The 17493-nt window shown below is 42.9% G+C and overlaps 2 long non-coding RNA genes across 3 annotated transcripts; both read right to left on the bottom strand.

The window, feature by feature from the left end:
• Positions 1 to 3011: 3011 nt before the first annotated feature.
• Positions 3012 to 5349, bottom strand: LOC135483487 (uncharacterized). Of its 2 annotated transcripts, XR_010446331.1 has the most exons (4): positions 5191 to 5349; positions 4841 to 4916; positions 4085 to 4150; positions 3012 to 3210 (listed from the first exon to the last, which is right to left on the bottom strand). It is a non-coding gene; the product is annotated as an uncharacterized LOC135483487 (long non-coding RNA). The 2 variants fall into 2 exon arrangements; XR_010446332.1 differs by lacking the exon at positions 4085 to 4150.
• A 7915-nt stretch (positions 5350 to 13264) lies between these two features.
• LOC135497315 (uncharacterized) lies at positions 13265 to 15099 on the bottom strand. Its single transcript, XR_010448801.1, has 3 exons — positions 14920 to 15099; positions 14107 to 14273; positions 13265 to 13391 (listed from the first exon to the last, which is right to left on the bottom strand). It is a non-coding gene; the product is annotated as an uncharacterized LOC135497315 (long non-coding RNA).
• Positions 15100 to 17493: the final 2394 nt, after the last annotated feature.

Raw genomic sequence — 17493 nt, 5'->3', positions numbered from 1 at the left:
GTATGGAATTGGTCCGCGACAACAACAAGAGGAAGAAAATATCGTCTGCCAGACGCAGGACGCAAACCGATTTACAGGCGCATTTTTGACCGTATAAGGTGGTGTAAATGTGTGATAACCATATATAAGCGGGTCGAGAAGGACACACGTAATGTAAGGATCAAAATGATGTATAAGAACCCCAAATGTGTTGCGTAATTTCAGAGAAATTTGAGTTCCAAGCAGCCATGTCGCGTAATACTACAATCAAGATGTACAGACCGGGGGAGCTGGCGGTACGTACCCATAAGTCTTTGCGGTAGTCTCGCGCGTACCGGATATAACCTAACAAGCTTTTCTCCTTCAGAGAAATACTGCGTTGCGCTCAACTGCCAATTACGCATTAGTCTGGTGGACACGAGGTTGGCCTTAAACTTGCTTGAAATCGAAAATTTGGACAACACACGTGTACTACAGCGCAAACGGCAGCATTCTGACATATAGAAACATGTGCTCTGATTCTATTTTTACTTGTCACTAAGTGATCACGCGTCCAACCTCGTATGCAGGGTAATGTGGCTTTCTCATTGGTCGAACGTTAATTTTGTTCACAGCCTTTTATAAGGCACTTGAGCGCAACGCAGTATTTCTCTGAAGGAGAAAAGCTTGATGGGTTATATCCGGTACGCGCGAGACTACCGCAAAGACTTATGGGTACGTACCGCCAGCTCCCCCGGTTGGTACATCTTGATTGTAGTATGTTTGAAGGCTGCGTTTGTCCCGCCAAGTTGTTTCATTTTCCTAAGACGAATTAAGGATATAAATCCTTTGTACTTGAGATATTAGGAGGCCCTAGCAATGCTATATGTTTCGATTGACAACAATTGCCTATTATTATAACGTTTTCGGGGCGTATTTTAGGCTACGCGTCATGTTCAAATAAGTGTCCGATAATAGATCACTGGCCGCCGGGCCTACCAACGTTGAAAGCCAGTTAATAATCCGACAATCGAAATATTCTGTTTCAGAAGTCAAGATACTAATATTGATTAATTTTAAGGTTCATTTTACAGGGTTTTATTCCCTCTTTTTAGAATACTAGTGACAATGTTGTAAGACGTGTTTCATGTTATGTATTTTCAGTTGTACCAATCGATCAATCGAACTACATGATTGTAACGACCTATAGCGATGTTGAAATATATTGTTAAAGGGAAATCATTCGTAGATTGAGTCCTTATTACTGCCCAGATAACGAGCCCGCGCCCAGGTTCTCCATTGGGGAGAGCACAGACACAGAGGTCCATCAGATGGTCTATGTCTTGTTCCTTTATACCACCAACCAGTGGCGATCATCATATCAAAAAGAAAAACAACACAAACTTGGTTGAATTAGGGTTTAATCATGTGACTGTTCAGGTACAGGGAAATCAAGACTCTCCTTTTTTGGATAAGTGGTTTTATTCCACTTGCTCGCTCCTCGCTTTTTACGATTGGCACGTGTCCGTCGCTAAAAAAACAAACAAAACGAGAATGATGAGAGGCAAGAAACAAACAAGAGAACATATACGTCCACTGTAGGGAGTTCATGGGTCGGTGGGTTAGACGTAGGGGCTGTTTATTCACTGTGATGTGACGCTCTTCCCAAAGGTTTTTTTCATCGTGTTTTTTTCTAATCTATCACTACCTTCAAAGTTTGATATGATCGGCGGATGAGGAACTGCGGGGAGAGGGGGTTAATGTGATGTAGAATACTACACTGTTTTATCCTTCGTGTATCAGATAATCGGTCTTTAATTGCACGCACGTTAAAATGCCTTGGTGAATTCCACCCATGGTCTTTCCAAGCAATAAGACCTTTACGGAGGGAAACGAAGTAATCATGACGTATGCAAGAATATTCAAATGAGGATCTGGCGAATCATTGAATGGATAATCAGAATCAAGTTTTCTCTTGTCGAATGCTCGACTCGCCACATGAAGTTTTCAAACTGCTGGTTCAAGAAAGTAGTGAATGAGGAATGGGGAGTTACGTTAGCTGAGGAAACTTGATTATGTGTCGGCCAAATTTAGGAAGTTGCCAGAAAACGTTCATTTTATGAATTTAGATCCCTTGGCGAGATGAGCTCCCCTCGGGGTGCGGATGCAGACCTACCTTCGTTCGCAACTGACATTTTCGTGGTGGATATCGACGCTTCTAACCCTCTGCACTTGTAGCGACCGCGTAAATGCTTGATTTCGCTTGGTAGGTCAGTTTTAAAGTCTACGCCTCACTTGTGGAATGATAAGACTGGCCTTCAGTCTTATCATATTCGTTCTACTGATTTGACCAATTCGTCGATAATTGAGTGACCCGTAATATGACGTGCCCTGTTGTGGGAACCAACCAGAGAATGACCGAGAACTTACCTACTCTTGTGTATTCAAAGCAGGACTTTAACTGACCGAGCAGGCTGCCCTGCAAAGTGCCGAGGAAAGTATCTGCATCAGAGGATATATTCAATGTCAGCCTGGAGATTGCCCCCAGCCTACCTGTCATACCTGACGATAGTCGCGACCTCCGATAGATGCGCGGGCATGCAGGGGAGGTCGGGGTTCTCTCGCCGTTTGATCAACGGGAGAGCACGTCACTGCTTAGGTCTACATGATGCTGTCACTTTCCATCCTCTCGTCATGTCATGACATGGTGACTTAGTAAATTACAGGTGGCATATGTGAAACGTATATCAAACGTGAATTGAATGTAAATCCAGCCTCATTATACGGCTCACCGAGGCTCAGACTCCCCCTTCCTAAAATCCTGATCATGAACAGCGCTGGGTTAGCCCATGCTGGGTTGGCCCATGCTGAGTGCAAGTAAAGAGGGAAAAATTGCCTCTATACATTTCTGTAAGACATTTCAGAGTTGAGATTCACCGACCTTATGAATCTACAGGCATTCGAGGGCATTCCATTTAGTTGGATTCTGATAGTAATTGCAACATGCTTTCGATTCAGGTTAAGCACGACGAATAATGAACACTAAACAATCCTTTCAATTTAATGGTCTTTATTGGTATGTTGTAATCAAATACATAAACATGTACATGCAAGTACACACACGCATAAGTGCATTCAATTGTGTACAAGCATGTACATGTAACTGTGTAAGCCCGTCATAGAGTATTGGGAGTCCAGGAGGCGCGTGTCCTCAGCTTGCTGTGGGAATTTTCTCTACCCGATACTAATGACCTGAAAGATAGAAGCAGAGACTCTACATGTCCCAAGCGACAGATGTAAAATACACTACTCGTATCAGATTTCATATTGTACGATCGCATTGCCTCCTTAGCCATAAATACCTGAACAAATCAAGGTGCGTATGATACGCTAGCAAATAATGTGGCATAGAGTCACTTGGTATTCGGGTCACTTCATTGAGTATAGATGACATATCCTGCTTATTTTCATTCTTCTTCTTTTGTGTTCGACATCAAATGCACAGTCAAATTCAGTCTGGGGAATAAAGAGAAGCGTTGAAGCGTGTTCCAGCTTCTTCCCTCAGAGTTTGGCAATTACCAGCTATGCCGGACTTATTGGCCCTTCCGTCACTAGTGCAACATCCCGCCCCAAAATCCTCAATGAAGCACAGTAAATGCATTGCAAATGCACTGTGATGCATAGGCAAAGGGCGCTGTAGACATTGGGTGATATGAATAAAGACTAGCAAATGCTTTTATCTAAAACTTCATGTACATATACACTAGGTCTTTCTGTACAAAATTGAAGTAAAAGCATTTGCTAGTCTTTATTCATATCACCCAATGTGCCCATAGCCGAGGTTTAGCTTTGGGGTATATGAAATATGGTCTTTGGAAAAAAATATCGGTTTTGGAAAAGTTCCTTGACGTCCATGTGGGGTTTGAAAGTTTAGCGAGGACCCATTAAGTCGAAATCTTTAAAATTGTTGAACCAAATAAGCTTATTACCCGCTAGAAGTCTCCAACCACATAATCCTTAAGTCTCCTCCTTTTCACAGGACGCACAACGCCGGTAGATCGGCATGCTCTGACCTTGACTTTAAAAATTACCTTGCCAGGATTCAGCGTAACATGAAATTACTCACTATTTTATAATAGGTCTTGAAAATACAAATAGCCAGCGGTAATACCAACCAAATATTATAGTTTTCCTGTGGAAAAAAAGACGAAGTGACTTTAACAACTGGACAAAACAAGAAATTGCGTTTTTCGACAGGGCCGCCCGCTTACGCGGGACTAAACCGATCTATCGATTCGGATCGTTCTAGATTGTTCTGCTGTGTAAACGCGCACGAAGGTGATCTGATCTGGTCTGGTTTGGTTTGGTTGGGTTGGGTCTAATATCGCGTAAACAACCTTAGTATTTGCACTACTTTTCAACCTTCTCCACGAATGATGATAGCTTAGAGTGATACTAGCCAGCGGACATAGCCGTGCGTCGGATAGGGTTCAAACGGGATTTACACATTGCGCTGTGTATGTCACACCAGATATAAAACAATTTTTCTACATCTCTGGTTGGGATTAACCTCATATCAACCGTTTTTTAAACGGAAGAGAATGACAACACGTTGGCGTAACGTGACGGGAATAACGATGTTTTATACGTGACAAGACGGTAACGAGAAACGTCCGTGGAGGCTTTGACGGGAAGCATGCAGGAACGTGACGGACGCGAGGCGGGAAGCCGATGGAACACCTCCATAAAGTTTCGGTTTATGTACATTTACATGTACCTCCGGTCATTCCGATTGACCAAAAGTATTATCGTATTTTGAATCTCCCGTCTTGAAATGTGTTGGATGATTTTTCAGAATAAACATGTGAAAAAAGTGACTTACGGTTCGGGCACATTGGTATCTGATGGTTTCTTCCAATTCCCAATGACGGGGTCACTACTTCTTGCTTGCACGTTGGCTGCATATGAGATTAGACAAGGGAATTGTATACAATTCTCTGCGCGGCGATACTTCCAAATGGTTGAACATGTAAATGACATTTTGGTATGGAATAAGCCCTCATAAATTTTCGAAAACAGCGAAAACTTCATATATCTCGAATACAGCTCAAAGCTGTAATGAACGAAAATGATAATGGTCGGGAGGACTTCTGTCCTCTGACGGTGGAGGGATCAGGAGGAGTGATGGTGTCCAAAATAACACTAAGGATTTGAAATCATACGTGTACATACATCCATCGTCGATAAATACCGGCCCGGCATGAACCATCCAGAGACTGGCGCAAGTCGCCAACAGCACGATGACAAGGGTACTCTTCATCTTCGTCGGTGATTGGTAGATACTAGACAGACACTGGACAACTTTGTAGCAGCAACTGATGAAATCTTTTGCCTGAAACTTCCATATATCGGCCCAAATATCGACTTATTGATGGGCGGTCATTCAACGGTATTTGCACTAAAGGTGCAGCACTCCCCCAATACCGGTATTTGTTGAAATCCTCCGTCGAGTTAACAGAGAGTGCATTTTGTACTGTGTAAAGCTAAGAATATTCTTAATAGCGGGCGACATAGGATTTACGATGTCACTTTTCACCCTTGCATCTTTTGTCGCTCCAGTGCGTAACTACGCAGCACGGCGAAAATACAAAAACAACGCTGATGCGACGGGCCTGTACATGTACATGTAGATCGCCGTCTTTATTATGACGCAGGGTGACTGCGGATTAGCAAGCCGAATACACTTTTGGTTAAACAAACATCCAAGTGTAACTATTATTACCAGAAATGTAATCAAGGATGGGTTTACATAGAATTATTTTGGGTTTACATAGAGTAGAGTTAAAATGATTATTACATGTAATGTGTAAATATTATTTTAACAAACAAGTCATTTCTGAAGAGCAGGCCAATCGTATGATTTACAATGCCACTTTTTCCCCAGGTCCTGTTATGACATGTTTTCAGCCTAAGTCAATTAACGACTATGTTCGTGACAGGTAACACGTGACTATCCTCACACGTGACAACGTGAATCCTGTGTAAACCCGCTCTTAAGTGTAAACTCCGGGGAACAGATGCTATTCAAATGGATGTCCCAATCATAATCGCCGGAGCTCCTGGCAGGAATTGTCCTGCGTAGTCAATTCCGTGTAAGTATGCATGATATGCAATTCTTACAGTGGATGGCTAGAGTACCCCAGGGGTGTTTTATAAGCGAACGAACTGATCACATTGGGGGTAGGTCTAACGATTGTATGACCAGCTGATGATAGTAACGATATGTTTTAAAGGCTTTCTGAGATCTACCGCAGAGCAGCAGTGATAGGAACAGGTTCGTTCAGTTCATCTCAATCAGCTGACCAGGTGTGGACCTTAACAATGGAGACACACGCAGTGTGGAAAACACTTGTAAAGAGCGGGGAATGGCGTCAGATGGGCATAGGACGCGACTCCAACTGCTTCCAAGTCATCCACAGACACAGAGGTCTATCAGATGGTCTATGTCTTGTTCCTTTATACCACCAACCAGTGGCGATCATCATATCAAAAAGAAAAACAACACAAACTTGGTTGAATTAGGGTTTAATCATGTGACTGTTCAGGTACAGGGAAATCAAGACTCTCCTTTTTTGGATAAGTGGTTTTATTCCACTTGCTCGCTCCTCGCTTTTTACGATTGGCACGTGTCCGTCGCTAAAAAAACAAACAAAACGAGAATGATGAGAGGCAAGAAACAAACAAGAGAACATATACGTCCACTGTAGGGAGTTCATGGGTCGGTGGGTTAGACGTAGGGGCTGTTTATTCACTGTGATGTGACGCTCTTCCCAAAGGTTTTTTTCATCGTGTTTTTTTCTAATCTATCACTACCTTCAAAGTATGATATGATCGGCGGATGAGGAACTGCGGGGAGAGGGGGTTAATGTGATGTAGAATACCGGGTCCCTACTGCTCCTGACGGCGCTGTAAAAACTAGCACGAATGGTAAAGTTGACAGGTGGTTTGAAAGAGCGATGTCCTTGTGTGATGAGCGTGTTTACGACACGCCGATTTGGTCACCATCCGTAGGTACAGCTGTTGTCTGATAACTAGATACCGCATTTAGCATAACCTGATAACTGTCTCTTATAGTGTTTCTCATATCGTTCCGGCCAAAGGTAATTTGCTGAACTCGGCAATGTGACTAGATCACATTTACCAAAAGATAGTGGCGTGGCACAACTTAAAGTAAATCTTCTTAAGGTAGGCCTAATCAACGGTCCTTCACGGCGTCAACAAAACCTGGTCAACTATGACACCGGCTGCCCAGGGCTGTGTAACATTACTATTTGTGATCACACGGTTACAGATTAGTGACAAGAGGTCTGCCAAGTACCTTTGGCCAGATCTGTCTGAAAAAACACTTCACCTTTTAGTTCTTCCATTTACAGTTCCCCTCGAGCTCATCCTGGCAATCGCTCTCGCAGTCGCACTCTCCGTCACAAATAAACGACTTCGACAGACACGACACGGTTTGACCAAATACTTTACATTGCATTTTTCCAGCGAGAACGACTTCCCCGGTTAAACATGGATCTAAAAGTAGGAGAGAATGAGAAAGGAGTGTAAATCAGGGACTTCATCTGAATAAAGGGTAGTTGGTAGGTTATTGTCTCCTGTTTTCCCCCTGATCCCCTAAGGCACTAACGACAGCGATTGCTCTCACCAGCACGCTACACATCAAACCTGAACAACAACAGTCTGGAAATTGTCCGACGGCAAATAAGGGAATAAACCTGAGCACTCTCAGAAATAAAGTTTCTTGAGCATTTGAAAGATTTAAAGGTTTTTCAGCCAACACGAAACGCATCCCGGCCGGAGAGGTTTTTGGTAAAATGGAAAAGGTCAAAAGGTTTTTTGAGATTTTCAAATGAACCTCCGAAGGCTTTTCATTTCACGGAAAACCTCTTTGCAAGTTTGGGTCGGCTGAATAACATGTCAGGCTTCATCTTGTTACTGTTCACGTTTCACTTGTCACAAGTCAGCTCTGTGACTGAGGTTTGAAGAGACGACGTGAGGTTGAAAGGTGACATCGTGAATCGTATGTAGCCCGCTCTTTGGAAATTGTTTGTTCTCATGAGCAGTGACACGTTATGTGAAAACGTGAACTTCTATATAATCGCCGCCTTTATAGTGTTTTCAAAAGCTCAAAAGCTTCATTTCTAAGAGTGGGGAAACATACCTGCATCCGTAAACTCAACCGATTGGCACGTGTCCGTCGCTAAAAAAACAAACAAAACGAGAATGATGAGAGGCAAGAAACAAACAAGAGAACATATACGTCCACTGTAGGGAGTTCATGGGTCGGTGGGTTACACGTAGGGGCTGTTTATTCACTGTGATGTGACGCTCTTCCCAAAGGTTTTTTTCATCGTGTTTTTTTCTAATCTATCACTACCTTCAAAGTATGATATGATCGGCGGATGAGGAACTGCGGGGAGAGGGGGTTAATGTGATGTAGAATACTACACTGTTTTATCCTTCGTGTATCAGATAATCGGTCTTTAATTGCACGCACGTCAAAATGCCTTGGTGAATTCCACCCATGGTCTTTCCAAGCAATAAGACCTTTACGGAGGGAAACGAAGTAATCATGACGTATGCATGAATATTCAAATGAGGATCTGGCGAATCATTGAATGGATAATCAGAATCAAGTTTTCTCTTGTCGAATGCTCGACTCGCCACATGAAGTTTTCAAACTGCTGGTTCAAGAAAGTAGTGAATGAGGAATGGGGAGTTACGTTAGCTGAGGAAACTTGATTATGTGTCGGCCAAATTTAGGAAGTTGCCAGAAAACGTTCATTTTATGAATTTAGATCCCTCGGCGAGATGAGCTCCCCTCGGGGTGCGGATGCAGACCTACTTTCGTTCGCAACTGACATTTTCGTGGTGGATATCGACGCTTCTATCCCTCTGCACTTGTAGCGACCGCGTAAATGCTTGATTTAGCTTGGTAGGTCAGTTTTAAAGTCTACGCCTCACTTGTGGAATGATAAGACTGGCCTTCAGTCTTATCATATTCATTCTACTGATTTGACCAATTCGTCGATAATTGAGTGACCCGTAATATGACGTGCCCTGTTGTGGGAACCAACCAGAGAATGACCGAGAACTTACCTACTCTTGTGTATTCAAAGCAGGACTTTAACTGACCGAGCAGGCTGCCCTGCAAAGTGCCGAGGAAAGTATCTGCATCAGAGGATATATTCAATGTCAGCCTGGAGATTGCCCCCAGCCTACCTGTCATACCTGACGATAGTCGCGACCTCCGATAGATGCGCGGGCATGTAGGGGAGGTCGGGGTTCTCTCGCCGTTTGATCAACGGGAGAGCACGTCACTGCTTAGGTCTACATGATGCTGTCACTTTCCATCCTCTCCTCATGTCATGACATGGTGACTTAGTAAATTACAGGTGGCATATGTGAAACGTATATCAAACGTGAATTGAATGTAAATCCAGCCTCATTATACGGCTCACCGAGGCTCAGACTCCCCCTTCCTAAAATCCTGATCATGAACAGCGCTGGGTTAGCCCATGCTGGGTTGGCCCATGCTGAGTGCAAGTAAAGAGGGAAAAATTGCCTCTATACATTTCTGTAAGACATTTCAGAGTTGAGATTCACCGACCTTATGAATCTACAGGCATTCGAGGGCATTCCATTTAGTTGGATTCTGATAGTAATTGCAACATGCTTTCGATTCAAGTTAAGCACGACGAATAATGAACACTAAACAATCCTTTCAATTTAATGGTCTTTATTGGTATGTTGTAATCAAATACATAAACATGTACATGCAAGTACACACACGCATAAGTGCATTCAATTGTGTACAAGCATGTACATGTAACTGTGTAAGCCCGTCATAGAGTATTGGGAGTCCAGGAGGCGCGTGTCCTCAGCTTGCTGTGGGAATTTTCTCTACCCGATACTAATGACCTGAAAGATAGAAGCAGAGACTCTACATGTCCCAAGCGACAGATGTAAAATACACTACTCGTATCAGATTTCATATGGTACGATCGCATTGCCTCCTTAGCCATAAATACCTGAACAAATCAAGGTGCGTATGATACGCTAGCAAATAATGTGGCATAGAGTCACTTGGTATTCGGGTCACTTCATTGAGTATAGATGACATATCCTGCTTATTTTCATTCTTCTTCTTTTGTGTTCGACATCAAATGCACAGTCAAATTCAGTCTGGGGAATAAAGAGAAGCGTTGAAGCGTGTTCCAGCTTCTTCCCTCAGAGTTTGGCAATTACCAGCTATGCCGGACTTATTGGCCCTTCCGTCACTAGTGCAACATCCCGCCCCAAAATCCTCAATGAAGCACAGTAAATGCATTGCAAATGCACTGTGATGCATAGGCAAAGGGCGCTGTAGACATTGGGTGATATGAATAAAGACTAGCAAATGCTTTTATCTAAAACTTCATGTACATATACACTAGGTCTTTCTGTACAAAATTGAAGTAAAAGCATTTGCTAGTCTTTATTCATATCACCCAATGTGCCCATAGCCGAGGTTTAGCTTTGGGGTATATGAAATATGGTCTTTGGAAAAAAATATCGGTTTTGGAAAAGTTCCTTGACGTCCATGTGGGGTTTGAAAGTTTAGCGAGGACCCAAGTCGAAATCTTTAAAATTGTTGAACCAAATAAGCTTATGACCCGCTAGAAGTCTCCAACCACATAATCCTTATGTCTCCTCCTTTTCACAGGACGCACAACGCCGGTAGACCGGCATGCTCTGACCTTGACTTTAAAAATTACCTTGCCAGGATTCAGCGTAGCATGAAATTACTCACTATTTTATCATAGGTCTTGAAAATACAAATAGCCAGGGGTAATACGAACCAAATATTATAGTTTTCCTGTGGAAAAAAAGACGAAGTGACTTTAACAACTGGACAAAACAAGAAATTGCGTTTTTCGACAGGGCCGCCCGCTTACGCGGGACTAAACCGATCTATCGATTCGGATCGTTCTAGATTGTTCTGTCGTGTAAACGCGCACGAAGGTGATCTGGTCTGATCTGGTCTGGTCTGGTTTGGTTGGGTTGGGTCTAATATCGCGTAAACAACCTTAGTATTTGCACTACTTTTCAACCTTCTCCACGAATGATGATAGCTTAGAGTGATACTAGCCAGCGGACATAGCCGTGCGTCGGATAGGGTTCAAACGGGATTTACACATTGCGCTGTGTATGTCACACCAGATATAAAACAATTTTTCTACATCTCTGGTTGGGATTAACCTCATATCAACCGTTTTTTAAACGGAAGAGAATGACAACACGTTGGCGTAACGTGACGGGAATAACGATGTTTTATACGTGACAAGACGGTAACGAGAAACGTCCGTGGAGGCTTTGACGGGAAGCATGCAGGAACGTGACGGACGCGAGGCGGGAAGCCGATGGAACACCTCCATAAAGTTTCGGTTTATGTACATTTACATGTATCTCCGGTCATTCCGATTTACCAAAAGTATTATCGTATTTTGAATCTCCCGTCTTGAAATGTGTTGGATGATTTTTCAGAATAAACATGTGAAAAAAGTGACTTACGCCGGTTCGGGCACATTGGTATCTGATGGTTTCTTCGAATTCCCAATGACGGGGTCACTACTTCTTGCTTGCACGTTGGCTGCATATGAGATTAGACAAGGGAATTGTATACAATTCTCTGCGCGGCGATACTTCCAAATGGTTGAACATGTAAATGACATTTTGGTATGGAATAAGCCCTCATAAATTTTCGAAAACAGCGAAAAACTTCATATATCTCGAATACAGCTCAAAGCTGTAATGAACGAAAATGATAATCGTCGGGAGGACTTCTGTCCTCTGACGGTGGAGGGATCAGGAGGAGTGATGGTGTCCAAAATAACACTAAGGATTTGAAATCATACGTATACATACATCCATCGTCGATAAATACCGGCCCGGCATGAACCATCCAGAGACTGGCGCAAGTCGCCAACACCACGATGACAAGGGTACTCTTCATCTTCGTCGGTGATTGGTAGATACTAGACAGACACTGGACAACTTTGTAGCAGCAACTGATGAAATCTTTTGCCTGAAACTTCCATATATCGGCCCAAATATCGACTTATTGATGGGCGGTCATTCAACGGTATTTGCACTAAAGGTGCAGCACTCCCCCAATACCGGTATTTGTTGAAATCCTCCGTCGAGTTAACAGAGAGTGCATTTTGTACTGTGTAAAGCTAAGAATATTCTTAATAGCGGGCGACATAGGATTTACGATGTCACTTTTCACCCTTGCATCTTTTGTCGCTCCAGTGCGTAACTACGCAGCACGGCGAAAATACAAAAACAACGCTGATGCGACGGGCCTGTACATGTACATGTAGATCGCCGTCTTTATTATGACGCAGGGTGACTGCGGATTAGCAAGCCGAATACACTTTTGGTTAAACAAACATCCAAGTGTAACTATTATTACCAGAAATGTAATCAAGGATGGGTTTACATAGAATTATTTTGGGTTTACATAGAGTAGAGTTAAAATGATTATTACATGTAATGTGTAAATATTATTTTAACAAACAAGTCATTTCTGAAGAGCAGGCCACACGTATGATTTACAATGCCACTTTTTCCCCAGGTCCTGTTATGACATGTTTTCAGCCTAAGTCAATTAACGACTATGTTCGTGACAGGTAACACGTGAGTATCCTGACACGTGACAACGTGAATCCTGTGTAAACCCGCCCTTAAGTGTAAACTCCGGGGAACAGATGCTATTCAAATGGATGTCCCAATCATAATCGCCGGAGCTCCTGGCAGGAATTGTCCTGCGTAGTCAATTCCGTGTAAGTATGCATGATATGCAATTCTTACAGTGGATGGCTAGAGTACCCCAGGGGTGTTTTATAAGCGAACGAACTGATCACATTGGGGGTAGGTCTAACGATTGTATGACCAGCCGATGATAGTAACGATATGTTTTAAAGGCTTTCTGAGATCTACCGCAGAGCAGCAGTGATAGGAACAGGTTCGTTCAGTTCATCTCAATCAGCTGACCAGGTGTGGACCTTACAATGGAGACACACGCAGTGTGGAAAACACATGTAAAGAGCGGGGAATGGCGTCAGATGGGCATAGGACGCGACTCCAACTGCTTCCAAGTCATCCACAGACACAGAGGTCCATCAGATGGTCTATGTCTTGTTCCTTTATACCACCAACCAGTGGCGATCATCATATCAAAAAGAAAAACAACACAAACTCGGTTGAATTAGGGTTTAATCATGTGACTGTTCAGGTACAGGGAAATCAAGACTCTCCTTTTTTGGATAAGTGGTTTTATTCCACTTGCTCGCTCCTCGCTTTTTACGATTGGCACGTGTCCGTCGCTAAAAAAACAAACAAAACGAGAATGATGAGAGGCAAGAAACAAACAAGAGAACATATACGTCCACTGTAGGGAGTTCATGGGTCGGTGGGTTAGACGTAGGGGCTGTTTATTCACTGTGATGTGACGCTCTTCCCAAAGGTTTTTTTCATCGTGTTTTTTTCTAATCTATCACTACCTTCAAAGTATGATATGATCGGCGGATGAGGAACTGCGGGGAGAGGGGGTTAATGTGATGTAGAATACCGGGTCCCTACTGCTCCTGACGGCGCTGTAAAAACTAGCACGAATGGTAAAGTTGACAGGTGGTTTGAAAGAGCGATGTCCTTGTGTGATGAGCGTGTTTACGACACGCCGATTTGGTCACCATCCGTAGGTACAGCTGTTGTCTGATAACTAGATACCGCATTTAGCATAACCTGATAACTGTCTCTTATAGTGTTTCTCATATCGTTCCGGCCAAAGGTACTTTGCTGAACTCGGCAATGTGACTAGATCACATTTACCAAAAGATAGTGGCGTGGCACAACTTAAAGTAAATCTTCTTAAGGTAGGCCTAATCAACGGCCCTTCACGGCGTCAACAAAACCTGGTCAACTATGACACCGGCTGCCCAGGGCTGTGTAACATTACTATTTGTGATCACACGGTTACAGATTAGTGACAAGAGGTCTGCCAAGTACCTTTGGCCAGATCTGTCTGAAAAAACACTTCACCTTTTAGTTCTTCCATTTACAGTTCCCCTCGAGCTCATCCTGGCAATCGCTCTCGCAGTCGCACTCTCCGTCACAAATAAACGACTTCGACAGACACGACACGGTTTGACCAAATACTTTACATTGCATTTTTCCAGCGAGAACGACTTCCCCGGTTAAACATGGATCTAAAAGTAGGAGAGAATGAGAAAGGAGTGTAAATCAGGGACTTCATCTGAATAAAGGGTAGTTGGTAGGTTATTGTCTCCTGTTTTCCCCCTGATCCCCTAAGGCACTAACGACAGCGATTGCTCTCACCAGCACGCTACACATCAAACCTGAACAACAACAGTCTGGAAATTGTCCGACGGCAAATAAGGGAATAAACCTGAGCACTCTCAGAAATAAAGTTTCTTGAGCATTTGAAAGATTTAAAGGTTTTTCAGCCAACACGAAACGCATCCCGGCCGGAGAGGTTTTTGGTAAAATGGAAAAGGTCAAAAGGTTTTTTGAGATTTTCAAATGAACCTCCGAAGGCTTTTCATTTCACGGAAAACCTCTTTGCAAGTTTGGGTCGGCTGAATAACATGTCAGGCTTCATCTTGTTACTGTTCACGTTTCACTTGTCACAAGTCAGCTCTGTGACTGAGGTTTGAAGAGACGACGTGAGGTTGAAAGGTGACATCGTGAATCGTATGTAGCCCGCTCTTTGGAAATTGTTTGTTCTCATGAGCAGTGACACGTTATGTGAAAACGTGAACTTCTATATAATCGCCGCCTTTATAGTGTTTTCAAAAGCTCAAAAGCTTCATTTCTAAGAGTGGGGAAACATACCTGCATCCGTAAACTCAACCGAAAGAATCACCAACAGTAAGAGTGCGATAACGGCTACCTTCATCTTGGATGCTGTGATCGTCTGCGCCGGGTACTCGTGTACTTTACTTTGTTACTGCTCAGTGTAAACTGCGGCTTTCACCCTCGGCTTGTCAATATTTCAACGCCGGTCTGGACAATGGCCAACAAGATTTGCTACCGTTCAAATATTGGCAAACAAGGAAATATAATTTGTACAAACTGGATGATAATCGACCAGTCCGGAAATTAAACGATATTATAATGTTGCAGAGTTGAGGATACATGATCTATTATGTTATATAATTGCTTAAATTGGTCTGTTGCGATGATGACAATGAACGATTTATCTGTAAACTGCCCTCCTTTCACTTTTATAAGGTCAGTCATGCAGTAGCTTGTCATAACCATTCCATGTCTCTATATTATGATCGTCCAATCCGAGGCGGAGCATCAGCCCATTAGCCTTGACTGCGATTTGAATGAACCTATCTTGCATCAGAGGATATATTCAGTGCAATTCGTGCAAGAGCTTCTGGTTTTTACCTCTATCAAAGTCAACTAGCCTCATAAGAGAGGATTTATAGACTCATTTGGTTCCCGATTTCATACCATAGACATGTACTAACAAACCATGCTCACTTTGCTTACGTCACCGACAATCAATTACAAGTAAGCTTACAACGATTGTTAGCGCATGACTGTTCAGAAGTGCAAAAAAGGTTTTATTTAATCAAAGTTAATTAAGTTTTAATGGCGTTTGTAACATCGATTGAATGTAGATAATTATCAGAATAGTTTACTGTTTCCTGGCGCAATAGGACTGACACGTCGCGCAATATAAATCCATGCAATATGTAATTTTCACATTCAGTACATCACAATGATGATAATATTAGTTGTCAAATAAGTTTGCTGAACTTTATTAGGTTTTCACCACAGACAGTGGTAATAAAAACGTGTAGGAAGGCGGGTGAATTCCAATATCACAGGTGCGTTTGAAAAACACAAATCGTAGCCGGCAATTTATTCTAATAAATAATAACTATGATTCATCGCTTGCTTCACTTAATCAACCTTGTGTTTACCATCCTAAGCTTAAGGGCATTTCACTCGGTACTTCATACAGAACGACTTAGGTGCTGGGTGCGAGGGGAGAAGCATACAACTGACCCAGGTATTTGAGGTCGGCTGTGTCAGTGAGCGGGACTGGAGAGCGGGGCGTTTTCGCTCTGCCACACGATATAGACATAATCATTCGTCTATAGTCTCACAATGATATCCGGCAAAATGTCTTTCTTAGTAAACAATCTTAATATAATTAAGGCCAACTTGACCTAGAGCTGGAATAAACTCATTCAAGTCCAACGTCCACTTCCTTTTCAAGAAGTTCCAACTATGATTTACAAATGTCATGGTAGCAGTATCCTGGGGCAGTCCATTGCCTCAACCCAGTTGGATCTACCATATAGGTTGAGGGACGAGGCGAGTCCACTGCGTTCGAAATGCTATCAATCGGCTAGCAAACATCAGATCACGTCTAAAGGCCAGCAAAAATGTACCACCAGTAAACACTAGCCCGGGTCTACTACTATCAACATCAAAATTCTACACTAAAACACGGTTGTAAATTTTGAGTTAAGAACCAAATTTCAGAACCGGGCTAATTAACCCATGATGTCAGATGTGGCAGCGCAGATGCCGGGCAGCAATGAAATATGGTGCAGTCACATTTATGCCATTATTCTGATGATTCCCTCATGGACAAACACCTCCACCCCAGTTAATAATGATTGGGGTGATTTTGACGGAGACTATAGTTTCGGCGTTATCAGCTTGGTCGATCACCAACATCTTTTGGGTCGTCTCAACCAGGATGTCGCCTCTGGTGAAACTCTTCCCCGGATGACATCAATTAAACGGGTCGAGGAGGTCGCGAAGGATGAATGGCTATCGCTTATTGGCAGACACCGGCATGTATTTCGTCTTCCTTCCGCAAACGTCATTTTTAACTTATTTTGACGATATAGTTGGACCACTCAACTAACGTCCCCCGTCACGTCCAGTAACATTGAGGGTGGGACGGGGGCAGCAAGAGGCAGGTGTCCTTAACCCCCCCCCCCCCATGTGCGATTGAATAAAAAGTCTCGTGCTTTCGTGCATTTTGAAAGATTTGAAGGATTTTTTGAAGTAATTGGCGATCGGCCTCAAGGCCAATGCAAACGTAAACACGATAATACTGGTATATACCGTAATCAAAGTAGTGATTACATGTACATAGTTAATCGTTCCTGGAAATTATCTAATATGTGTCAAGAATAACAATGCCGAGATATTATACTTGTTACATAATCTATTTCCCGGTCATACATGCCCCTGTGAAGAAGATCACACTACAACGATAATGAACGATATTATTATTATCAAGTTCATTCTCACATCGCTTCGGAACAGAGGATAACCAAGGGAATGTAGGTTAAAAGATACTCCACTGTATTGTACAGTTCTTTAAGTAGTGTCCTATTTCTCTCTATAAAGAACGCATTTCTTTGGATA

The sequence above is a fragment of the Lineus longissimus genome, chromosome 1 (assembly GCF_910592395.1).
Source record: "Lineus longissimus chromosome 1, tnLinLong1.2, whole genome shotgun sequence".
NCBI classification, from domain to species: Eukaryota; Metazoa; Nemertea; class Pilidiophora; order Heteronemertea; family Lineidae; genus Lineus; species Lineus longissimus.
This window is presented reverse-complemented; position numbering and strand designations above follow the sequence as displayed.